Raw genomic sequence first — 27,522 nt, 5'->3', positions numbered from 1 at the left:
CTCTACTTGTGGTGAAACCAGAGAAACATAAGCCTTTGCACTTTCCCTTTGAATAGTAATTGGCTCTCTTCTGCTTGTGTCTACGAGACACTGAGTATCAATTAATATTGTCTGTAGACACCCTGAGGAGAATTTAGCTCTCTTCCTTCACGCTATTAATCATAGCGCATGTGTCTTGAACTAATACATGATACAACTGTCTTTAAAAATCCCTTGAAAACATTTCATTATTATTGTAGACAAAATAATTCAAGGTTATTTAAAAATAAATATAATTTTACTAGGAAATTTTATCCTCAAGATGCTGTTTCCTAGAAACAGTATCATGAAGGAATGTCAGCTACCAATTCACATCATAACTCCCACACATCTGTTTTTATTTATATATAAAAATAAAGCTATCTGCTACCATTCTGTCAATTTTTACTTAGAAAGTCGTCCAGTAAATGTTATAATTTTTTGTCAAGAGCAGAAAAACCCAAATGTCAAATTATCAAAATGTGGTAAGATGATAGGTGGGAAAAAACACTTTTTTTTTTTTTTTTTTTTTAAGACAGGTGCAATATTTTGTAGTTTAAGATACTTTTGCATAAGCTGACTGACATTTCCATGTCTCCAGTAGGTGATGTATGGAAAAAACTATGAGTTAGAGAGAAAGCATTCAGCCAAGATATTTGCAAGAGAAATAGTATTCTACATTTTAAAAATATCAGTGTTTTTTTGCTGATCACATGGTGTGCACACACTTTCCATTGAAGAAATGGGCAATGAGGGTTCTCTTCTCCATGCACTACTGCTACGTGAGCTAATTAATAAGCTAGATTGTTTAGGTTTTTTTAAGCTGCTGGTTTTTGAAAAATGCATAGCATTATCTATCTGATTAAACATTTCACGTAGTAGATAATTCTATTCTTTTCACTGGTATGTTGTACTTTTTCCTATGAAATTCAAACTCTAGTAGTAATGACTCCCTCAATAATGCAATTAGGTTTTTTTCTTCCCCAACCAAGTCATTCAAATCAATATCTTTTAAAAGAAATCAAACTGGTAACACAGGAACTTTAATGCAAAAGAGACTTACAACTACTCAGTTCATTATTTTCCTCTAGATAGGTGTATTGCCATAGGCCGCTTCAGTTAGTACACAATTAGTGCATTTTTCCCAGAACAACTTAGACTTTTTTTTTTAAATTAAGGCACAGTTTTTACCAGCTCCAAAGTATACAAATTTGCTAGAAAAAAAATAAATTTATTTATTTTTTAAAAATTTCATAGCTGATTTTCAGGGCAAACTGGTATTTCATTCATTTTTATATGTAAAGCATATCTTATTTGGATCTCTTGACTAGTAGTACTCTTTCTCCTCCTACTAAAATGATGAAAACCAAGAAAGATTGTTTATTGTTAATGATAATTGTATATCAGTGGTCTACAGTTTCAGTGTGACTGACAGAGCTTTACTTCTGCAGTGTGAAAGATTCTCAGTACGGAATTTGTGAGGTACAGTGGTGTGTTTGTGCCATCCCATCAGTTTTTGTGTACAGTATTTATGCAAATGACTGAGGAACACACCTACGTTTAGTCACAGGGATCAGATAATTGGTTACTGTAGTATATTTTAAATGAAGCTGCATTTTTAATCTTCAAGATTTCAAATGCAAATAGGCTGCATTAAAGTCAGTTAAGAAAGCAGCTGATCCAGAATTCAAGGGTCTAACACAGGGGTAGGCAACCTATGGCACGGGTGCCGAAGGCGGCATGCGAGCTGATTATCAGTGGCACTAACACTGTCCGGATCCTGGCCACTGGTCTGAGGGGGCTCTGCATTTTAATTTAATTTTAAATGACGCTTCTTAAACATTTTAAAAACCTTATTTTCTTTACATACAACAATTGTTTAGTTATGTATTATAGACTTCTAGAAAGAGACCTCAAAACATTAAAATGTATTACTGGCACGCAAACCTTAAATTAGAGTGAATAAATGAAGACTCTGCACACCACTTCTGAAAGGTCACCGACACCTGGTCTAACACATCACTGATACAACAGCCTAAAATCAAAAATAAATTGTAAATCTAGGAAAAGAATCAGGTGCGTGAAACAAGACAAACAAACAAACATTCTTGTTCTGCATATGTTCTACATTGTATTGTACTTCCAAGCAGTGGTCTATTAGTATGTAACCCTTCTGCCAGGCCGAATTGATAGCAGGTTCAATACATAAGGGTCCCTTCCCTACAACATAATGCAAAACCAGCTCGAGCCCCCACCCAGTGACCTGGGAAAATCTTACACCCCCTACTGGGCACCTCGAAGAGGCAATACTTCCCCTCTCGCAAGCACAGAGTCTCGGTGTAGCAGAAAAAGTTTAATTACATGAGATAAACAACAAGCATTAAATTGGGAAAACACCTCAAATAGAGTTCATAGACCAAACCATGAGCAAAGACCTACCCCAGGAAATTGGGCCATGTCCTTTTCCCTGGGGTCTTGAGTCCAGCAACCCCCAAATCACCCCAAGACTCCAAAGTCCAATACCCCAAATGTCCCTAGAGTCCAGCAACCCAAAGATCACCCACAGTCCCAAAAGTCCCACAATCCAAAAGTCTTTGTCCCGGGTCAGTGCAGCCCCAGAGTTCGAGAGTCTATCTGCAGAGGTCCCATCCCCCCAACCCCCCCCCCGAGCCTGGGTAGAAAGGGGCACCTTACGTGGTCCAGGGCCAACTGCCCTGCCTCTCCGTGGGGTTCTGCTTCCACCTTTCCACGAACTGCTCCGCTCCACCAGCCACTCCCCTCTGCTTTTACAGCTGTCCCGTGATCTGCTCCAGCCGTCCCCGCAAACTGCTCGGCTCCGCTCACTCCGTGGGCCGCTCCACCCGTCCCACAGCTGCTCTGCTCTGCCAGCTGCTCTGCTCCACCAGCTGTCCCTCTGCTCCAGCCGTCCTCACAAACTGCTCGGCTCCACTCACTCTGTGGCTCCACAAACTGCTCCACTCCGCTCTGCCAGCTGCTCTGCTCCGCAGTATAGCTTCAGGCTCCCCCACTAGTTAGCACAGTACTCAGTGCTCTCAGCTCAGCAATTCCAGCTCTTTAGTGATTTCAGCTCACAGTAGGGGAGCCCCAGTGCTAGTGCACCATTAGCCCATAGTGAGTTCAGCTCAGTAACCTGTATCTAGATTCTTAAGGGTATCAAAAATCAACTCTGATACTCCAGTGGAGAAAGGAGTAGGTGGAATGGGTGCTTCTGGCCCACACAAGGAGCCTACACCACCAGGTACAGATACCTGTCCCCAGCCTCTCTCAATTCACTGGGTTTTGGAACCCATGTCCCTTGTCTAGCAAGTGCTATTCAGTTGATAGTGAAACCCTTTATCATAAAACAGTTTCATAGTTCCTCATTTAATTAATCAGGGTGACAACACTTTATTTCTCCTGCCCCAATAACAAAGAAATTGGGGATCCCACAGCTGCGAAAGTAACCATTTTGGGCTGCCGTGGGCTATGCTAGGCGGAGTGGGTGTGCCTATGCAAACATGATCAGCCTCTGAAATTCTTTTCCACACTCGTCATAATTCAACACCAGATGTCAGGGTAGAGCTCATCTTGACTCTGCTTACAAATATATCCTATATATACTCTCATAGGTAGAAAATGTGAAGACAGATCCTATTGGTGTTCCCACAGAAACTACAAAATTGAGATAACTCAAGACTTAGAGAGAAACATTTTTAACTACTGCATCTACTTGTGGTAAGTAACAGCATTTAGATATTACAGTAAGGGAAGCAATAAAAACCCTTGAAGACCGTAACTTTTAACTGGACTTAGCTGCACTTGCTGCTTGCTTCCATATAGGAGTGCTTTGGCAGTTTCAGGAAGGTAGTGATGAGAGAAGAATGAGAGCAGAGAGCAAGTGAGATGGTAGTTCCCAGTTCACAGAATCATTAGTTATCCCACTAGCAAACTCGGGGTTTTGTCAATCAGTGCCTTATTAGGAGTGTGTGGTCAGCAGATATGCTGACAGTAGCCTTCTGTTTTTGTCTCAAAGTAAGATCTTTGGACCTAATTATCCCTCTCCTCCAGAGGTGGGCAAACTACGGCCTGCAGGACTGTCCTGCCCGGCCCCCAAGCTCCTGGCCCGGGAGGCTAGCCCCCAGCCCGTCCCTCCTCCCCCACAGCCTTAGCTCACTTGCTCCGCTGCTGGCGCAATGCTCTCGGCGGTGTGGCTGTGAGCTCCTGGGGAATCTGGGGGAGGGGCGTGGATAGGAGGCAGGGGCCGCGCCATAACCCCCTCCCCTAACCGGCCTGCAATACAATTTATGAAACCCAATGCAGCCCTCAGGCCAAAAAGTTTGCCCGCCTCTGCTCCACTTTTTTCAGGAACCTCTGACTAACATTAGTCCTTAGTTTTGGTCTCATTGACTAAAGCTTTAAGATAGCATTATGGATTAATTATTATCCCAGCTAGATAGACACAGTAAGGACATCCTCAGGAAAATTACATGACCTTGCTTGCGCTCACTAGGCTTTTTTGCCAAAAATTTTCCACTGTTGTTTCCACTGGCTCTGTTCCACCACTAGTAGCTATGCTGGCTGCTAGGCTTTTTACCAGTATGTTGCTTAGTCCTGCTCTGATAAGAGTTAAACATCACAGTCCTTTTAAACACTGTCTGTCGCCTGTCTATACTAGCATTCTCACTGGTGGGGCATTAGCAACTGTGGGGAATTTTTTAGGGGTGAAGGGGAAGCTAGTGTAGACCTGTCCTAAAGGCACAAAAATGCCTGATTGGGATTGTTTGCTACCTGAACGAGGTCTGAACCAGTCAATGTGGCCAGATCAAAGCATGTCTTATCGGTTAACTGTATTTCTCTCCCTGACAGCAGTTCATACAGGGATAATTTACAATAACAGTTTCTTTTATTGTTTTAGATTTAATTTGCACATTCTACTGTACTTGTTCCCTACTTGATGTTATCTGCTGTGGCATAAAAAATGGTTGTTGTGGACATTACTGAAATCAACTATGGATTTTGAACAAACAGGAACAGATAAATGCCTAAGAAATAACAATCCTGATTCCATATAAATACAGTAATTCACAAAGGAATAATTTTCTCTTAGTATATTTCAAAGTTTTCTGTGAGATGACAGAGGTTTTTAAACTAATAGATATTTTCAAAATTCCATACAAAGTTTTTCTAAACTCCTAAATATCTAGTATTTGTAAGAAAACAGACATTTTGGTTCTCTACATCAAAGCAGTGGCTTAAACTTGCTTTTTTCTGTAACAGATACAAAACAAAATTATATAGGTTTTCCCCTTCTCTGTGAATTGACTCAAACTCTAAAGAACTTTCTAATCCAGAAAGGTCTGTGAAACATTGTTTTCACAAAATAAATATTGCCTCAGATTGATGGATTGCAAATATTTATATTTATAGATATAGACATATATGCTGTTAGAAAGGATTTGTAAAATCAATATACTGGAAAAAAAAATCTATTTTTAGATTCTCTAGCCATGGTATTTTCTAACACTAAACACACTGAATTACCCAACAGTATTTAAACTCACTGTCTGTAGAGTTCTTTGGAAACAAAGTGCTATACATACATTATTAGTACTGTAGCAATTTTTGCTCTTACATGGCCTGTAATGTAGTTGAGAAAGTCAGGCAGGCTTTAAAACTATGTTTAGAGGATGGGTAATATGCATACAAAGTGGATTCCAAGGACCACTGCTCAAAGGGAAACCATTAATTCTGAGAAGCCTTTGGACAGAAACAGCCAAGGAATTTCAAAGACTTTTTCCTCTTCTTTTTAAATCCTTCCTGCTCTAAATTAGGAAAACTGCAAATAAGCTTTAAAAAGAATCCTCAAGGCAGAGGCTGAGCTCTGGAGAATTCCAGGAAGGGGCAGTCTTAGCCCTTGCATGCAGCAGAAGCTACTGGTCTGCTTCCATGCTCCTGGAGAAAGGAAATGCCATACAGTTCAGAGTAGTGGTGCTGGAAATGAGGGAGTGGGGCAGGGCCACCCACTTCTTGAAAGTGACAGGGCCTGGTTCCTCCACTTTTCACCAAGGCAGACCCTGCCCCCTTCACCTCCTCTTCCCCCCAAGGCCCCGCCCCCAGCCAGGCCAGTGTGGAGCACAGCCAGGGAGGCTGGGCAGTTGTGGCGGACCCTCCACCTGCTAAGGTACAGGGGAGCCGAGAGAAGCTCCCAACCCATGTCCCCGACCCCCAGGCTTCCTGCCCAGCCCAGGGCAGGTGGAGGATCAGCAACTGTGTACCGGCTCCCCACAGCTGCCCACACAGCTCCCACCCCAGTTTATTATATTTTGTACTAATTGATCATTTTAATGATGCAAACGAGACCATACTTTAAATCATAAAACACAGATGGGCAAAGTAGTGACTGAGTTTTCAACCAATTCTAAATTTCCTGATTTTTGAGCCTTTTGATCCTGATGTTGTATTAATGTTAACTTTTCACATGAAATATAAAACAAAACATGAAACCACAGCCAGCTGGTTACACATTCAAATTAATTCAATCCTGATATAAATAGATTCAACATAAAAATATGAATTCATAAACTGCTGAGAATTCAGTATCCTAGTTCACTGCTGGGATTAATTTCTTTTCAACAGACTGGTTGTCTAGAGAACACCCATAATACAGTAAATGAAAACATATGTATATGTTACTGCCAGCAGTGGGAATACATGTAACTGATGCATATTCAAAAAACAGATACATGGAGGGAAACTGCCGGTTTGGCACCCACTGGAATACAGAATCAGATCCACTTAGTAACAAGCTATTGTTTACAGCTGTTTTTCCCCCTCTCACTTTAGTTTTGAAGTTATTTCATTTGGAGATTAATCACATCTTCTTCAATTTACAGAAAGAAGCAGGTCAATAACCGGATCACAAATAAGTCAGATAATGCTCAGAGCATAAACAAAAATATTTTCTGTGAACTTCTTAAACAACAAAAAAAACTTTGAAAATACAGGAATAATTTGAGTTTAAAATTTATTTCAGTTGCTCTTGAAACGCAATAATTTGCAATACCTCAATCCAGATACCTCCAAAGACAAGCAGCAAAGAGTGCTGTGGCACCTTACAGACTGACAGATGTTTTGGAGCATGAGCTTTCGTGGGTGAATACGGGGATGTGAGTATGTGGGTATGCATGCATCCGACGAAGTGGGTATTCACCCATGAAAGCTCATGCTCCAAAACGTCTGTTAGTCTATAAGATGCCACAGGATTCTTTGCTGCTTTTACAGATCCAGACTAACACGGCTACCCCTCTGATACATGACTCCAAAGACAGTAATTGATCATTTTTACTGGTTTGATTTACCTATCTTTTAAAAAGTGATTTCTCATTAGTGGGAGGGAGGGGGCTTAAAATGCATTTAGCTTTGGATAAACTTGATCATGTAAACTGATTGACAGCAATTCCCTTTATTTTTTAATTGTAGGGATGTTTTTGCTTAGTATTTCTTAATTGTAAGGATTTTAAAGGACTCTCTTGTAAATATCTATAATATTTTGTGACAGCCACATTGTACATGCCTTTTGAGAAGAATTTAGGTTTATAAATGCCCCTTCTGGGTACCAAAGCAAGAGAGAAGAATCAGAGCACTTAGGGGCATGAGATGAAATGTGGTATGGTAGCTGCCAATCCCCATTATGTTGTCACTTGCATTGAAAACAACCGAAATCACTGGATGCTTTAGTAATTCAAGGTTAATGTGACAAAAATAATCTATGAAGTTAGTTAATTATTATAACAGGTCAATAATGCGAGGTATCTGGAACTCCTTGAGCTATCCAACTTAGGGCTCCTGGCATACAGTTTCTCCAGTGAAAGGGCACCTGTATTGTTACATGGCTCTACAGCCGTGATTCTCAACCTATTAATCACTGTGAGCCACATATGCAGACCACGTTTATTACCTGGGCCGCAGGCTGAGAACTACAGCAACTCCCCAGGCCTCCACATATACCACTATGCCCAGCACCCCCAGCCCAGAGACCCCTCCACAGTGTGGGACTAGGAGCATAAACCTAGTGGTGGAGTCGGCGGCAGGAACCCTGGACTCTGTTGTGTGGGGCCGGGCGGCAGCCCTGACCCTGACCCTGGACCCTGCACAGCAGGGTCCAGGTGGCAGCACCAACCCAACCCTGTCACCGACCCTGACCCCAGCCCCTGTTATGTGGGGCCAGGTGGCAGCCCCAGCCCTGGACCCCACCACTCTTTAGCATGCAGCACAGTAGCTGTGAGCTAATTGGGCCACATGTGGCCCGTGGGTTGCAAACCACTGCTCTACAGTCTCACTAGATGAAAATCCTGAAAGAGTCTTACAAATCATGACTCAGAGTAAACAGCATGGTGAAGCAGAATGTGGCAATTTAATAAATACATCCTAAATAATACAGCAAGCAAGATAAGCCCTGAAGCTAATATGGCACAATTTGCTGGAGCCTTGTTAAATCTAAATCTACCAGAGGGTCTTGCAGGTTCTCATCATTAGCATGTCACACTGGGAAAACCTGACACCAGGTATCATGGGGCCAAATGAGGATTCATGCCGATTCTTCTAAATGTCTTTGGTTAGATTGAAATATCAGGGCACTGGCTTCACAAGTGAATGAAAATGTTTAAAGTAATGAGCATCAGACTCTAGATTTCATATAATTTTTCAGGCTAGAGAGAGGATGATCTTGTGGGCAAGGCACTGGGCTGGGAGTCAGAAGACTCAAATTCAGTTCCCAGCTCTGCCACAGACTTCTTGGGTGACCCTTGGTCAAATTCCTTGATCTCTTATGCCTCAATTCCTCATCCACAGAATTAAAATACTTCCTCTCTCACACACTGTCTGTCTTCTCTATTTAGACTATAAGCTCTCCATGACAAAGACTCTCTCTTCCTAGGTGTTTGTACAGTGGCTAGCATAACTGGCTCCTAATCTCGCTTGGGATTTCTAGGTGGTACCAAAACACAAATAATGAACAACGAAGTTTGAAATACAAGTAGTTGTCTTCATCCTGACATCCTAGTCTCAAATGTGGCTCTGTGTTACCAGACTGACTGTGTTTATAATTGCAGCAACACCAACTGGACTGTCACTGAAATCATTTTTTAATTCCAACAAAACTGCTAGTGTAAAGATGTGAAATCTAACAGGATACGTTGATCTGCTTTGATGACTTATGTCAAGTCATGAATAAAGATCTTCATTCCTCCTCACTTGCTTCTGGTCTGTTGTAAAAACATGCTCCTAAAGATTTCACAGCTCAGTGAGGGAAGGCAGTGGCAGAGGGGGAGGAACAGTTTTTTAAATTCTCTTCCTGGGGGCAGCTTTGTTTCGTTTCATACAAAACAAATTAGGGTACATGAACTTCAAGATAAAGAAGAGACTCTGGCGCAGAAAGGGGTGTATACCAACTCACCTGTTGTGTCAGCCCATTTATAGGCTTCAGAAGCAGCTCAATTATTTTGGGTTATAAACATTCCACTGCTTACATAAATGATAGCTGTAATATTTAAATGTAATATAATTGAGATATTTGAGATTTTGTTCTTTGGATGTATTGGGCCAGGTTCACACACAGGTACAGGCACCTCCTTGCAGCAGCCTGACCCATTGCATCCCAGCACCTGACCTTCTCTTCAGGGAAAGCAGCTTTCATTTCCACTGGGGACACAACGAGAACCCTGCCAATGGAGGCTGCCTAGAGGATGTATCCATGCACCCCTCCTGGTGACTTAGAGAACACCCTTCCTCTCATCCTCTCCCACAGCAGAGGATTTGAAAATGCTTTCCTTCTCTGCCCATCCTCCCTCATATAAGCAGACATTCCAACACCAGGGTCCTCTGAGAATTTTGGTCCCTTTAGCAAATAAGAATAATTTAATGGATTTAGAATAACTTTTCAGTTTTAACTTCTGTTCCAACACCAGTGTTGCTCCACTGCCAAGCGGTAGCGGATGTTGGAGACCTTGCAAGTCAGCTTCCCGGTTGGAGAGAAATCAGTGATGTGGTATAAGGGTATACTCTGGGTGTCACTTGTTTTATTTATACATATATACCAGTCATGGAAAACAGGTGGTGAAAGAACATACAAGGCAATTCTTTTTTTCAATTCTCTCCACCCCACACCAATGCCTGGCTCCAAGACAGCAATTCTGCCTCAAGAAACTACTGCAATAGGAAAGCACAAGAGAGAGCAAACTCTCTTGCTGGTCACACAGCAACTTCTCCAGAGACCACTGCCTCTATACAGAACCTTCCATAATAGAAAACCGACACCTCAGTATGTCTTCCTAAAACTAAAGATTTGCGTGCTCTCTCTCTCGCTCTCTCTCTCTCACACACACACACACACACACACACACACACACACACACACACACACACACACACACACACAAAAAACACTTGGGAGGCTGTACGCCACAGTGCCTCCTAGTAACACCAGCCATGCCAATATAAAGTAATTCAGCTGCCTGAAATCATGGATGTAACCACAGGGCACTGATGGACATATACAAAGAGCTGTGGATAAGTGAATGTAACTGATCAGGGAACAGAGTAAACCAATGTAGTCTGAGGTTAAAAAGGAGAATACTAAGACTTTGAAGGAAAAGACAAGGCATAATTAAGAAAATTATGCTTGTTATGTGTTCATGAAAAGAGGTGAGTGCCCCAAATTCCTCAGAACATTGTTTCCTGTACAGAGAGCTCGTGTTTTGATATAAAGCAATGTTTAGGTAATAATAGGCAAAACAAACAGGGTCTTTAAGACATGCGTAGATTATGGTAGTTTCACTGATATAACTACTAGTGTAGACACATTGCACCTGTAACAAAACTTGGCTCTCTCTAGTGAGATTTACCCTGGTCAATTTCTCAGTGCAGCATACCCATAGGAGGGGGCTGCACTGTGCCTACAAAAACCAACAAACAAAAACAACTTCACTATCAACAGATCTTATGTTACAATGTGGATATATCCCCTAAGGATCTAAGCATTCCCCACTTAAAATATCCTGTTCCCTTATTACCAGTCTATGCACCAATATGGGAAACTTTGAACTTCTCCTAGATTCTTAGGTCTGTTCCATTTGAGAGACAGGAGAGACACACTTGGAAACTGGGCAGAGAACAGAGTTAGGAATAGCCCCAAGTCCTGGAAACAAAACCAAAAATCAGATTCTTTAGAAGACCATTCACTGACTTGGTCTATAAGAAATCAGTACAGACTTTGAAGAAAGATATTGAAAACCTGACTGTAAGGACACCTTCACAGTTGGGACTGCATCTAGTAGTCTACTCTGACAGTTTTAAGGCAATGTCCCACCACTGTGCTAGAACTGGTGCAGATCCACTGGAGGAAGAACAAGTGTGGATAAGATGCCATCAACTACTGATGTTTTTATAACTATCTTGGCAAGAGTAGATGACAGTGGTTAACACACTGACAGCTACTCTACAACAGCGCTCCCACTGTTACCACCACCAGGGGAGATAGTGGAAAAAGATACAGGGGGAAAAGCCTCATATACTTTCCCCCTTCACTCCAGTAAAATGAAAAAGGTGTATGACTCTATTACGAGTTCTCTGGACAACTGGGAGGAAGGGGGATCTGTTAATTGCATAATTATATTTTAGAGTTACCTCAGCAATTTTGAAGAGGGATTTTTCTTCTTTCACCTACGTTACCAGAACACTATGAAAATGAAATAATGGAAAGCCTAAGCCTAAACTAATACAATGTTAGAACGTAAAGAAACGAAAGAAATCTAGAGAGTGTAGAGTGAAACTCAGTCCTTAATCCTCCTTGCTGTGAAAATGTATTGCTATTCAAGTGGTTAGATCACTTTGACTTTCCTGGCTTTTGTTATTTAAGGCTAAACTGATAGACAAAGATGTTAAAAAAATAAAGTTAGTATTTGGAGCTGATTTAGGGAGGAGCTGGAGGTTGCAAGCTGAGCCCAATAAGAAAACACACTAAATAGTGCAGGGAGTCAGACTAGATCATGATGATCCCTTCTGACTTTAGAGTCTATGAGTTTATGAGCACTCTTGCGCCGTTTCAATCCAATACCTGGGTTGAATTAAAAAAGAGACCTGCTCATTAAACCCCTTGCTGCTTCACAGAGAAGTCAAAAGGGCTTGTCTACACTACTACAGTGAAGACACTACCTACGCCTTAATCTTTTTAGTCTCTCCTCCTATGAAAACTGTCCCATACCCTTTGATCATCTTTGTTGCCTTCTCTGAACCCTTTTTTAGTTCCACTAGAACTGACCAGAACGGAACACAGTATTCAAGACGCAGACACACCATGGCTTTATATAGTGGCATTGTGATATTTTCTCTTTCTTACTATCCCATTCCTAATGCTGTTAGCTTTCTTGACCACTGCTTTGCATTGAACTGAACTTTTCAGAGGACTATGCACAATGACTCCAAGATCTTTTTCTTGAGTGGTAACAGCTCATTTAAAACCCAACATACATACGTGTGTGTGTGTGTGTACACACAGAGAGATTGGATTATTTTTTTTCCCCAATGTGCATTATTGTGCACTGACCAATGCTGAATTTCATCTGCCTTTCTGTTGCCCAATCACCCAGGTTAGTAAGATCCCTTTGTAACTTTTCACACTCAGAATTCCGTCAGGAGTACTACACCAAAAATGAAAAATAATGCACCAAAAAAATAAAAATGTTGTATACATTGCAGAATTTTTTAAAAATTATTTGTCAATAAATAAATATGGATGCTCCAGCACGGCAGCAGGGAGCACAGGACACTGGCTGCATGGAGGTGATCACCCAGCAGACCTGCCCCCCCCACCCCCAGGGACACAGACTCAGTGATGAGGCTGCACCTGACCCTGATACAGCACAAGGGCTGGACTTACCCAGACACACCCCAAGGTGGGGGGGTCTGGGTGCTGGGGGAGTGAGGCTTGGTGGGGTGTGGGTCCAGGTGCAGGGGCTCATTGGGGCAGGGTCGCTCATTGGCATAGTCCATGTACATGTGGAGAGTGGCTTGTCAGGGCGTGCCTGGGTGCAGAAGAAGATGAGGCTTGTCGGGGTGGGAGTTCGTATGGAGGAGGTGAAGCTTGGCAGAGAATCAGGGTACGGGAGAGTCTGGATTTAGGGGATTGGACAGACCGGGGAGCAGTCCCCTCCTTTGATGGATAAGGAGCGATGGGGACAGGAAGCGGGAGGGTGGGGGGCAGAGAGTTTCCTGTAGCAGAGAGGGAGGGGGAAGATTTCTGGGGGTGGGTTTGACCCAGCCCTGGCCACTCCTTGCAAGAGAAGTAGTCGTCCTGTCCTCCGCCGGCCCAGGGGGACTAGCAGCTGAGCCCGGCGCAGGGTAGAAGCCACTGGCCAGGACATCCCCAGCCCTGCTCCCTTACCCACCAGTGGTTTAGCACTCTGCCAGCTGCTCTGGGCACCTGTCACAACACGCCTGCACTGCTGGGGAGTGCCACATGACCGCTCCTGCAGTTTCTCTTTGCTTCCCCATCAGAAAGTCATTTTTCTGCAGGGAAACAAAAAAAATCTGAGGGGGACATGAACTGTGCATGTGCAGAATTCTGCCAGGAGTAACTCAGCTGCGGATGTCATGATACTGAATAACTACCTTCTGCAAACTTTGCACCTTGACTGTTCACTCCCTTTTCCAGACCATTAATGAATTATATTGAACACCACAGGTCCCAATACAGATGCTTGTGGGACCCTGCTATTTATCTCCCTCCATTGTGAAAACTGACCATTTATTCCTACCCTGTATTTCCTATTTTTAAACCAGTTACTGGTCCATGAGAAAACATTTCCTGTTACCCCATGACTACTTAGTTTCCTTAAGAGCCTTTGGTGAGGTACCTTGTCAAAGGCTTTCTGAAAAATCAAAGTAGACTGTATCAACTGGAACACCCATATTCACGTGTTAGCTGATACTTTCAGAGAATTCTAGTCCATTTTAACTTTCCTCCCAAAAATAATGTCTATATATCAATATATTTAAATGTTCAATATAATATCCTAGCATGCTTACCATCAATTGTGTGTGATGATGGGGGGGAAGGAGGGAGAGAGAGAGACAAGGAATAAGTTTCTGTTTCCTTGTTTCATGATCATCAGTCACCCTGATATCTACTAAACAGAGGCTCTCCAGGTTATCAGTGCAAGTCCTCACTGCTTCCAATGCTTTAATATTCCTTGTTAGTGACTGATAGAGATTTTATTTTTAGTTTCTCTCTGAGTTTTCTTATATGATTCTAACTTTTGAAAGGACTTATCCACTGCTTTCATTCTGGCTTCAATCAAATGTCCACTGACCTCTGACCTGGCAATTCAACAAATGATAAACAATTTTTAATTGCCCAGTAGTCTGAGCTGGAAGCAGACCATCCAGATATCTAAAACTGTAGGAGAGAAAATGCTGAAATTTTAGCAAACCCAGATTTTATACATGAATGTATTTCTACCACACTGCAAATCTAAATGTGTTTAAAAACAAAAAAAAACAACACCCCAGAGCTACTCTATACTCAGACATATGTAGATCAGTTTTAACTGCAGTGTCCCACTAACCAACGTTTTCTGAGGTGCAGTAGTTTTTTCTGCTCCCTCTCAAAAAGGAAGACTCCTACAGGATTGACTAGAGCACAGATTCTGGCCCTGCTCTTGAGCTTTTCCCATGTGGCTAACAGGAGTCTGAAATTAACAAGCACTGCATTCCTGTACAGCTTCACATTGCTGCCCTGTTGTGGGAAAAGTTACTACCCAAGATGCCAGACTTGGGATTCTAGGTTAATTTCCTCTTTCAGCTGGCGACTTCAAAAGTCTGAAAACACACAGGGAAAAGAGGCAGGGAAATTCATTTAAGAGCTCTCAGCAGTTGAATAGGCTGTGAAAAGGAACTATTAATTCAAATTCCAACCCTTTATACTACAATTGGAACGATACAGAGAAGATTAGCATGGCCCCTGCGCAAGGATGACACGCAAATCCAACCCTCTTAGAAAGAGATTGGGAAGGTAAACAAGTAATTGGGGAAAAAACAGTCAAAACTCAAATTTTTATAATGGATTATTCAAAATTTTCTCCTCATCATGCATTAACTCTAGATTGTTTCATAGCCAGGAAACAGTTTTTGTAGAAAATGAACTGAAACCAAAAGCTTTTAAACATCATGATACATTTACAGATTTGTGAGAGAACAGGGCAGGCACTGCATGATGCATTCCTTGTTTTTGTGAAAATAAAATACATTAGTATCTCCTGATTCTTCTCTGTGCATATAGGCTCACACACACACACACACACACCCCTTCCTCCAAATCACACACTGTATACTTGTTTTGCAGCCTCAAGCAGTTGCAAGAGTCTGAAAACAAAGGCTGGAATTTCTTCAAAGGGCTAGGAGAAACCTGATCTGTGCTCTTTTCCTCTATTTGGATAACTGAAAAAGCACAGCAAGTTTTCTGTCCTAATTGGCTAACCTTTGCCCACAGAATTCTGCTAGTAATTAGAAGGAAATTGTTTTGCAAGCAAAGATGATACAGGATATTTTACAAGAAGCTAAAATTAATTTCAAATTTTTGTTTTTCTTATGTATCTAATGTTTTGTATTTAATTGCACTGTTACATTTGCACTAATGGCTTTTGGTACGCTAAAGAACAGATAATTAAAGAACAGGATTATTTTCATCATTATTATTGAAACTGAGACCATATCTAGTGCTAATGAAAGTGGGGTACTAATGGCACTGACCTGAGACAGGAATAACAAGGTCGGCCAACATAAGCTTCCACACAGGCAGCTTATACTTCTCCGTCCTGACCTGCAATATTTTCGCTAGCCCTGGGAAAATCTCTTATTGCAGGGGTCGGCAAACTCTGGCACGCGGCTCACCAGGCCAAGCACCCTGGCAGGCCAAGCCAGATTTTTACCTGCCGCATCAGCAGGTTCAGCCAACAACGGCTTCCAGAGGTTGCCGACCCCTGTCAAAGCATATGGTAGTAATGTGATGGGGACAAGGATAATGCAACCAAAAATCATTTTAAATTTTTAACCTAAGCCAGGATCTTATCTAATCCACTTAGAGATGAGCGTACAACAACCTATTAAGAGTTATTTTTAATACATTCATTTGACTAATTGATTATTAGCGAACAAAGAACATCGCTCATTTTACTTAGATATAAAAGTCTGCTATGTGTATTTTTCCTAAAAGTGTCTTTCCCCCACTCCTAAGAGGCCTGTCTCCATTACAAATACAACTATGTCAAGGGACAAATTTACAGAAGCATCCTCTAACCCAATAGTTCTCAAAACTTCTGTACTGATGTCCGCTTTCAAATAGCAAGCTTCTGAATGTGACACCCTGCCCGTATAAATTAAAAGCACTTTTTTATATATTTAACACCATTATAAATGCTGGATGCAAAGTGGGGTTGGAGGCTGACAGCTTGCAACTCCCCATGTAATAACCTCGCAACCCCCTGAGGGGTCCTGACCCCTAGTTTGAGAACCCCTACTCTAACCTGATTAGAACATTGTTTCAACTAGGGACACAGATAGAAAGTTAACCACTAAGTAACTGAGCCTTGTACATGGACGTTTAGTATGACTATTAAGTATCAGAGGGGTAGCCGTGTTAGTCTGGATCTGTAAAAACAGCAAAGAATCCTGTGGCACCTTATAGACTAACAGACGTTTTGGAGAATGAGCTTTCGTGGGTGAAAAGCATGAGCTTTCGTATTCACCCACGAAAGCTCATGCTCCAAAACATCTGTTAGTCTATAAGGTGCCACAGGATTCTTTGCTGCGTTTAGTACGACTATGAATTCAAATAAATATGGCTCTATTTATCTGAATCCATAATATGCTTAATTTAAGAGGTCACATATTTACTTCAATTACCTTTAAATCTGTATAATTAGGTTATCACAAACCCAAACAGATATAGAACTGAATTTATTTTAATTGATCATTTAACACTTGTGAAAAATCTGAGGTGGAGAGTCCATTCCATAACATAATGCAAATCACCACACAGCATCTACATCTACTCCCCCTACACAGACTAGAAACCCTCTTCTACTCCCCTCATTGCTTCCTTTCCTGATGTCCGGCATGGACTCAGCCATTCATCTATAACCAAATAACTCCCTGTCTACCAACCACATTCTCTAAAACAACTTTGCATCTATTCCACACAGAATATAGAAGGAAATTTACATATGCATACAATATTGTTCACTATCAGCAGTTTCAAAAAATCTGTGAAATAGCTGAAATACCAGACAAATATCTATATTATGAACACTGCTTACATGCGGTGGGTTCTAGAATCACCAATCAAACCAAGGTTAACTCTGGGCCCCCATCAACCCCACCCCACCCCTCAAAACACCTTTTTAAAGCATAGCATTAACTTTCTTTTTAATTACACACTTTTGTTTCATTAAGTTATTGAACACATTTACTACCTTAAATGTTTGTGCAGGTGGAGATATATATTTCTCAAAAAATCTTTGCGGCCAAACTTTACTGAGAGTGTGCTTTGGTTAAAAACCAGTGCTAGAGAAATATTAAACCTATGATTGAAAGAAACTGGGAGGACATTTTATGTTTAAATAAACATGACACTGAGATTATACCCTTTCCACACTTCTCAGTTGGTGGTTGTGCAGGCTGGGAATGTGTGGGAATAATGTTTTGTATTTTACCTACTGAGACTGAAGAAAAAATAATGTTATAAGACTCTGTCTTCCCTCTTCCCCGGCAAACACTCAGCTGGCTCTTTACCAGCTCCTCCTTTTCGGACAGGAGGAAAAATAAGTACATCCTGCTTCATCAGCCAGCTGGCTACCTTCTCCTGTCAGAGGCTTAATATACTTCCATAAAGTATTTGGCTGCTGTTGGATAAGTGACAACGCTCTATAAGGCCTTCCTCAAACAGAATTCTCCCTCCTTTCTGAAAAGATGGCATACTAGCAGAAGGCTAGCTAGAATAAGTGATAAAATCGTTGGTAAAAAGAAGGAAAGGGTAGACTAATGGGAGAATGCACGTACTAATGCAAGCTTCAAGTTACATTTTCAAACTTCTTGTCACAATTTCTCTTAACTTTATCTTGTTTGAAAATATTTCAGTTTGACTAAGAGCAATATGACCAAAGTTATGCAAAACCTGTGAGCTTTGTGAGAGTACTACTTTTTAGATTCTGTAAAAATGTTTATAACTAGTAGAAGTATTTTCAATGGGGAAAAAAGCATTTAAAACAAATTCAAACTTGTTTTGAAATATACACATTCCCCTTCAGTGTTTGCAACTCAACCATTGAGAATCTGAAAATGAAAGACTATATGCAATAAACAAGAGAGTGAAGCTGATTTCAGTAACCCTTATTGTCTGAATTTAAGAGAAATGCAAAAAGGAAACAAAAACAGCATAAATAGGGAAGAGCAAATTGGACTTTTTCCCAAGTAATTTCCCTTCATTTGACATGTTATAATACAGGAAAGGACATCTGTTTTTAACAGATGATGATTTAAGTTGTCAGTTTCTCTTTAATGATACATTTGAATTGGCTCAGAGAAGATTAATCATTTTCTCTCATTACATAAGATGAAGATAAGTAATCAGAAGAGCAGCCTGAGCAAAATTTTATTGCTACATAAAGTGCTCCACTCTGGTTGGTCCATGTAACACATAGGCAGGCCACATTTTAGGTACTGGTTTCATTTATAACTGTTGGTCCAGATTGATCATATCAGTGTAACAGGTTGTATTTTTGCACTTATTTTTTCATCAGAGTAGATCATTTCTATGAGCCACTAGAATCTAGATCATATACTCCAAGGTACAATGGAAGTATCCGACAGAGTCACGTGAGCTTGTCTCAGTCAATATCTACTTAGGCCCATAGTTTGATAATGAACAGGTAAGAGGACAATAAAGCTGAACTATTTTAGGTCACATGATCCTGGTACAGCCAATTAGAAGTATTTATCACATAATCCAAAGTATCTCTCTCATATTCACCAAATGAGGCCCCAGCATAATACCCTCCGGCCCCCAGCAGACCTGGGCAGAAAATGATTTTCCTCATCCACAAATATTCTTGAGATTTCAAACATTTTTCCATTCCACGCTGGGAGAAACCCAAGACTCTTCGATTCCCTCACTCCCACCCAAAACAATGAGGCCCACTGCATTCCAAAATACTCAAAGGCCGGGTGGATATGCACTCACCTCAAATATGGGAGACCAAGGTATTAATATTTCACAATGCCTGATTTGAAACAGAGACTTGAACCCTGGTCTCTCTCAGCCCAGCTGAGTGCTTTACGTTCCATTTTTCTTTGGAGGAGAGATTAGAATCTTGGTCTCTTGCCTTCCTGGTGAGTGCCCTAACCACTGGGCTATGGAATCAGGCTCTCTCTGGCCCTATGCATATTTAATTACATGAAAAATGAAACAGCACCATCAGGGAAGACTGAGAGACACTCATGCCAAAATAAATGCTCTCTCATTTTGATCAGAAATTCCACCTGAGAAATGTCGCCAACAGAAGTTGTCAAATCTGTCCCTTTCCCACAAAAATATTCACTTTCAACAAATCTGCATTTTCTGAAAAAAATGTTTAGTCAAAAAATTCCCAAACAGCTCTAGTCCTCAGCCTTGGAACTTGCTCTCCTTATCAATCTTCTAGAGCTGGAACTTGATGACCTTCTGGGCACAGTGCAAGATCCAACTATTTACTGAGGCACTTGTTTGAGGAGGGTCTGAGAGGGGAAGAAGTCCCATTTGGTGGTTCATGATCATCTGGGATCGTCGTTTTCCATGATAAAAAAAAATTCTTCAATTAAAAAAACCCACCAAATCCACATTTTTCTGTGATTAAAATGAAATGCTGAGCTTTAGTTTTCCTAGCCACAATATATATATAGGTGTCAGTTGGACACCATGTTTTACTGATACATTTACAATTTTAAGCAAGTTCGAAGCCTCTGAATGCCATCAATCATTACAATAAAATAAAATTAATTAAATGATCCTGTCACAGAGCATTGTTTCTTTACTAACTATTGTTGATAGCCCTACTGTTTCAGCCTCTTGTTTTTGTTTCTTTTCATTCAGTTTATGTTTAGCACTTCCTATGTTTTCTACAATTCTCTAACTTCAAAAACATAACCCATAGCCTTGCTAAATACAGTACAGAACAGCACATTACTATCAACATGAAATTTGTCTCTGCCAAACACAGCAATGCCAGTTTTAGGGGTGATTTTTAAAATTTTCAACATCTTTTCATAACTTTACTCACTCATGTCTGGAGTGTGAAGTGAAATTTGAGATGCATTAAAACAACTGCCTATACACTGTTGAGTAACCTATATGCTGGAAACAGTTTACTGAAGTATGTTTAGTTATGTAAATTTAAAGGGCATTCAAAAATCAACCACAAGACAGGGAGGTTATACACATTGAATAAGTGACACAGGTACTTTCAGTAAAATTTAGTTAATACTTAATATATGTTTTTATATTTTCACAAAATGTAAAAACTAAAGATTTTCTGTAAAAACACACACAAGTTCTGCGTTTTTCTGTGGCAAACTAATGTCTAGGATCCCTGATGATCACAATTGAGTGATGTGTCAAACCTCTGTTGGAGTAGATAGTAGACCACTAGATTGATGGATGGTGTGTTGTTGTTGCCCTTCAGAGGCAACCTTACATTCTTGTTGATAAAAACATCCCTAGAGGCTAGAGAGATGGGTTCATAAAAGATGAAATAAAAATAAGAGGCATTTGGGAATGATGGGGTCATAATTCCATCAGGGGTTATTTATTATTTGTAGAGTGCCAAGGAGCCTGAAAGGAGTTAAGTGCTACAATATCATGGAAGCTGGGCAACTAGCTCTCTTTTGCGCCTCTGAAAATCCTGCACAAGGCTTCTGTCCAATCTAAATCAAAACAAACAATACAGTAAATAGGAACAAGAACCAATGGTTAACTCTTGCAAATGCCACAATTTTTGTTTTCTTAATAGTTTGGATTAGCAGTGATGCTAAATGACAAAAGCAATGCTGGACAGGCAATGGAGTGAGGAGAGGAAGGGTTGCATTGTGGTTAACACACAGGAAATGGGAGTCAGAATGTCTGGATTCCCTTTCCAACTCTGTCATTGACTTCAAGTAGGACCCTGGGGAAAAAACCCACCACTTTTCTGTGGCTCAGTTTCCTTATCTGGCTCAGAGTGGCGTTGTGCTGCTTTAAATTCACTAATGCTTGTAAAGCATTTTCTTATCTGGGACACTTATTGGAGTACCCAATGTTGTGAGACACCTCACTACTACCTGCCTTTATCAACGAGTCTTCTGTGCCTACCATGGGTCAAGCTCCCTGAAACCCCTAGCCTCTGGCAACAAAAGTGTAACCCTCTTGGGTGTGGTGTTCTGTCCTTTCTAGTGGCACTGAGATCACTTAGAGATTAAATGACTCTGCTTCAGCCTTAGCTAAGGGCCATGTGGCTTTTAGCTTATGTAGTAGAGTCTTATGCATTTAGCTCCAGAGATTCCAGGTTCGATCCTGCCTGACGACGACGACAGGGTCTGTTGGCGTTACACAGGCACAGCCTTGCAGACCTTGCTCTCTCTGGTACAGGTTAGCAATAGGCACACATCAACCCCCGAGTCCTCGGAGTGTCCCTCTGCAGTGCCTAACACCTGTTCCACTGAATAGTCACAGAACTCTCAGAATCACTACTCCTAAAGGAATAGGGCAGCCTGCCTTGCAAGATTCAACTCAGGATCACCACTCCGCTTAGCACATAGCAATTATTTATTTATTTTTATATACATAAAGTGAAAACAAGAATAAGTTTATCATCAAACAGATTCAAGTGAAAGTGAGTAAGAATAATGGAAACAAACGGCTACATATAAAAAAAGCACCACTTTCTAGAGACTAAACTTAACTAACAAGGCATTCCCCTATCTCCTACAAGATTGCTTACCCTAAGTTCTCCATCAATTTGGTTAAGAACCCTTCTCATTAGATCAAGCCTACTGGTAGCTTGTCCTCGTGGGCTGAAGGAACAACTGGTGGTTCAACAGCACCCCAGATATAGTTTCAGATTTCCTTGTCTTATACCTAAATAGGATAACTCTTGCTGTTGTTTTCCCTCCAACTCCTATAATATTCATTACCATTTTGCTCAGACTGTAAATGGGTGTTCATTGGGAATGATACAATCTCAATTTGCACATGACCAGCCAGAGTGAGAAGTCTCTCTTGCCCCCTGCCTGCCAAGAGCATGTGGATTACCTTTTCGTAACCTCTCTTAAGCCACAGATGTAAAGAACAAATTTTTAGTATATATACACACACAACTCCTCACATATTCTCCATACATACACCTCACAATGGTTATGACCACTAGTGTGACACAGGCTTTCATTAGAGACTTTACATGATGTTTAGTCTGGGAGCATGTGTAATTCCAGAGGCAAGTTAATGATAGAAAGGTACCAGAAGTGTCATCTGATTCATAAAAATCTACGGAATCATAATTTCAATGGTTTCATCCTCTGCAGTGTAGCAGGACACTCGCTGTACCCCAGCTCCCGGTCCCCTGGTTGTGGAAATTTTGATAATACAATGTTAACAGAAATAGGTCTATTTGGGTATCACTCAAAAGCCCTTCCTCCCACAAACACAATGGTACCAAATATGACAAATCTACAACTATTTCTTGAATATATATCTACATAAATGTTGAAAAAGCAACAGTTCTTTAATTATATTTTAATACAGGGGTGTATTGCTTAGATAATAGATACTGATCTTTGGTAATCCTAAGGAAGTTAGCCTTGATATGCAGAACCGAAAACATTTATTCATCAAAGCCATAATCAGTGTTGTCTCTATCTAGGGCACCACTGCTAGACACATTGGCACACTGATCCTCACACACACACACACACACACCCTCTGTACAAGGCAGGCTGATGGCCAAACATTTGCAGTGTGGTGAGCACCTGGTCTTCTCACACAAGCATTTGATTTGCTGAAGGACTGACACCTCCCTTACCTTTCCACTAACCTGCCCACAGAATGAGATTTTACTACATTATGCTCCCAAACTAAGTCTTTTGGTGAACTGGACCCCTATACCCTCTAGCAGTGGGCATCAAAAGATCTTTGGGTCACAATATCCTCATTCTGCAGGGTCTATATAAAGTTCTGGCTCTAGAAACCTAGCAAATTTTATGCAATCCTAGATCCATTCTCTACACAATCTTCCTCCCCATTTGCTTTCCCTTAGCTTCATGTCAGCTTTTGTCCTTCCCAGACCCCATCCTTCTTTCCTTTCCCTCTTCACCACATTCAATACAGGAGAGGGAGTGGCCAACTGTCACCAGAGCAGTCTTGTCCTCCCATTCAGCAGCCATTGCTCTTCTTCACCTACTGCTCTGCCAGCCATTCAGTAAGTGAAGGCATGTTATTCACTAGCGTGACAACCCCATGAATTTAAATCGGTCCCTTTCTGTGACGTGCTTTAAACAACAATTCTGTTTATAAAGAACTTGAACGTGACATCACCCGTATGCTGCGCAAAGACAAAACAAACAGTTTCAGAAAGAGCAAAAAGGCTCCATCAAAAAAAGTACCCAAACCAGCAGACAGAAGGCCCAGCTGCACCAGTCTCAACTGCTGACATATGAGGCAAGGTAACAGATAGCAGTTTAACACTAATGCATGTATACTACTTTATAACACTATAGTAATCTATGGGTGAAAAAAAATATTTTAGATATATATGGCTGTAATATCTGAGTGCTTCACATGTTAAATATTTATCCTCACAACATTCCTAAGCAGCAAAAAAGTGGTATTATTCCAGTTTTATAGACCTGAGGCATGGAGATGCTAAGGTCTTGTCTACACAAGGAAAAAGCCCAGAATCACTAGAGCAGAATCACTATTGTTGAATAGCTAATTGCATCAGCTCTCTGTTTCAACACTCTTATTCTGCACTATGAGTGCCTTTGTGTGGGTTAAATTAAAAACAGATTAAGCTACAGTGCACAAAGGCATACTTAGTGCAGAATAAGATAGTCCATGTAGGGAGGTAGTATGAAATAGCTACTGCTCTTTAATTCACAAGCGGGGTATTTTGCACTCACTTCGCTTCAGGTATTCCCCATGTAGACAAGCCCTTAGTGAATTGCCAAAAGTCAACAGGACTTCCGTGGCAGATTAAAGTTATTTATCTCATGGAAAATAATGAGTGCAGCCAGAGTAACCAGAACCCCAAATTGCAATTTTCTTCTGTTACAGTATTTTTCCTCATTGAAATATTGTTTACATTTTATAATTTAGATTTCTATCACTAGAATTCAAAATACTTTGCAGTTTGTGTGAATCAGCTTGTCTTTTTCAAGGTATTGTAGCACCACGCTAACACATATTTTGTTAGTTCATTTAGTATGGGTTTCCAGACACTGACGAAGCATAAGCATATAATTTTTTACTTATACTTTCACTTTGTGTTCTATGAAACTTTACTTCATTGTATTTCTTTTAATGAATTACCTGGAACTAGAGTAATAGAAAAGGGGAAAATACAAAAATTTTTAAAGTCGTCAAGTTCCCCAGTATAATTTTACAAAGGTGACTGAAGGACTCAAGAACTCTGTTTTCCTCATCCCTCAAATATCCATCCCAATAGCAAAAGCTCTGAAAAACAAAAGATTTTAATATGTACAGTCAACCAAGAAAGAAGGAAGCCCTTATTTTTCAGGTCAGGTACGTTAACAAAGGTTCTAAATTCCCCTACAGTCAGTCATTTTATTTCTTTTTAAAATTATTTTTAGAATCATATTTTACAGATTACAAGAAATTGTATTGCATATTAGTTTAATTACTAAATAATTTCTAAGAGGCAAGGTCAAACTTTCTGACCCATTCCCTCACCTTAAAGGGTCATTCTCTTTGGAGTGTTCCCATCTCTCTTTCAACTTGGATACCATGATGCTATAACAGTGCTAAATGTATATAGCAGTCATACAGTAAGGGTATGTCTACACTACTGGACGGATTGGCGAGTAGTGATTGATCTATTGGGGATCGATTTATCGAGTCTAGTGTAGACACGATAAAATCGATTCCCAATCACTCTGCCGTCAACTCCGGAACTCCACCGGGGCGAGAGGTGGAAGCAGAATCAACGGGGGAGCAGCAGCAGTCAACTCGCTGCCGTCCTCACGACCAGGTAAACTGACCTAAGATACACCGACTTCAGCTATGCTGTTTGCACAGCTGAAGTTGTGTATCTTAGGTCGACCCCCCTCCCTCCAAGTGTAGACCTAGCCTTATAGAAGTAGCATTACCATGGAGTTAGCACTAGCAATTTTAACATACTACCCTCTACCAGCTCAAGTGTTTTTTCCTCTAAGCATCATAGTTGAATTATCTCCCAAGAAATCTTACATCACATCAACAATTATCTGGTTGGCTAAATCAGAGATATGCAATTTATTTTGTAATGAAATGCAAGGGATACAGACCTGGAATATCCTGCAGAGGTTGACCTTTCCACTGAAATTCACTTACCTGTTTAAAGTCATTGTATAATCTCTTCCATGAGATAAATGAAGAAAATGCAATGACTCTGTTCTGTTTATGTTAACAGAATAAGATTAATTGTATAATCTCTTCCATGAGATAAATGAAGAAAATGCAATGACTCTGTTCTGTTTATGTTAACAGAATAAGATTAATTGCTCTTAATCCTGTTTCTCTCCTTTTTTAATCGGCACAGTCCAGCTTGCCTGGTACAAAAGTTTAAAGGCCTACTTATTTCACATCTGGCACGAGTCCATGGAGTTTTATTTCTTTATTTTAAACAAAGGCTTCACTCATGAATCCCTTTCACTTTTCACAGAGACTGCACTCCCCAAGTACCGATGCTTTCACTCATTTCTTTTTGCAGTTTTCAGAATTAAGACAAGCATATTGTGACAACCAGTAAGTGACAAAATGTGATTTGTTTTTTTCTTACTCAAAAATGTTGGTTTTTAACAGCTACCGTGGCCTTTAGCAGACACACATACATACAGCATCTCTTCCATAGGATATAAAAATATGAATCTACATCAGGGTTTAGTGAACCCTATATGTAGAATGCTGAAACTGATTCATGATTTACAATACTTCAGATTTTTAAATTCAGTGCTGCCTGACATCTGTTTATAAAGAGGACATATGGCTGCATAAACAGTTGCTTGCTAGTGAACAGAAACCCAAAGCTTTTTACCTCAGAGGACTTGAAAGTGATAGGTCATCTTAAACTGATAACTCTGAACTTCAACTAAACCTGTCAAGGAAAATTGAGAACCTCAACTAGTCTTACCATGAATCCTGACAATTAATGCTTCCCAAAGTCTTCCTGTGGGACTGAATATTCTTAAGTAGCTTTGGTAGGAAATGGTTTCCTTTGTCAATTTTCCAGTGCTTAAGGAACATCTAAAAACCTAAAACATTTTCCTACACATATTTTTTGGCAATAGTGAGAATTCAGCACTGGTGAGCATCTTTTTACTTCTTATTTACTTTTGTACCAGGCAAGCTGGACTGTGCCGATTAAAAAAGGAGAGAAACAGGATTAAGAGCAATTAATCTTATTCTGTTAACATAAACAGAACAGAGTCATTGCATTTTCTTCATTTATCTCATGGAAGAGATTATACAATGACTTTAAACAGGTAAGTGAATTTCAGTGGAAAGGTCAACCTCTGCAGGATATTCCAGGTCTGTATCCCTTGCATTTCTTCTTTACTCTTCTCATTTAAGATTCAATGTAATACTATAATTCCTTCACATACACAAAGGTTATAATCCTTTTTATGTCTCTCAAATAGCACTGATTAAATCCTTTATTTTTCACTTTTATTAATCCATGTTGTGACTTCAGAGGATTGAAGGTGAATATGGGAACATCAACTACTTAGCTGTGGACATACTGGGTCAGATCCTCTGATGGTGTAAATAAGTTAGTGTCTGTGACTTCAGTGGAGCTATGCTAATTTACTTCAGCTGAGAACGTGTCTTATGAATGTTAAAAGTGAAAAGAAGATTTTCCACTGAATTTAAAGTGGCTTCAGGTACAACCTGTTTTGTTCTGTCAAAATGTGCTGGTAAGAAAACAGAAAGATCTTTCTATAACTTTTTAGAAGTATTATGAAGAGCTATACAAAGTTCTGAATGTAGGACACAAAAACGGATGCATTCAGAGACAAGACAAAACTGATAAGATTTTAAAAAGGGGCTGGAGAAGGGAAGGTATAAATCAGAAGACTCATACCAGATAATGAGGAAGTGCATGTGAAAAATGTATTAAGAACAGATCATCATCTGTGCACGACGAACTGCCCACTGAATACTATCCAATATTT

General features: G+C 40.4%; 1 protein-coding gene and 1 pseudogene across 2 annotated transcripts in view; one reads left to right on the top strand and one right to left on the bottom strand.

The window, feature by feature from the left end:
* The window catches only part of FARP1 (FERM, ARH/RhoGEF and pleckstrin domain protein 1), a 396,739-nt gene that overhangs the window by 237,732 nt on the left and 131,485 nt on the right, over positions 1-27,522 (bottom strand). The gene's annotated exons all lie outside the window — the stretch shown is intronic.
* Positions 14,979-15,079, top strand: LOC115644677 (annotated as a pseudogene).

Source organism: Gopherus evgoodei, chromosome 1, assembly GCF_007399415.2.
Source record: "Gopherus evgoodei ecotype Sinaloan lineage chromosome 1, rGopEvg1_v1.p, whole genome shotgun sequence".
Taxonomy (NCBI): domain Eukaryota; kingdom Metazoa; phylum Chordata; order Testudines; family Testudinidae; genus Gopherus; species Gopherus evgoodei.
Note: the sequence above shows the minus strand (reverse complement) of the source record. Positions and strands in the feature narration are given on the sequence as shown.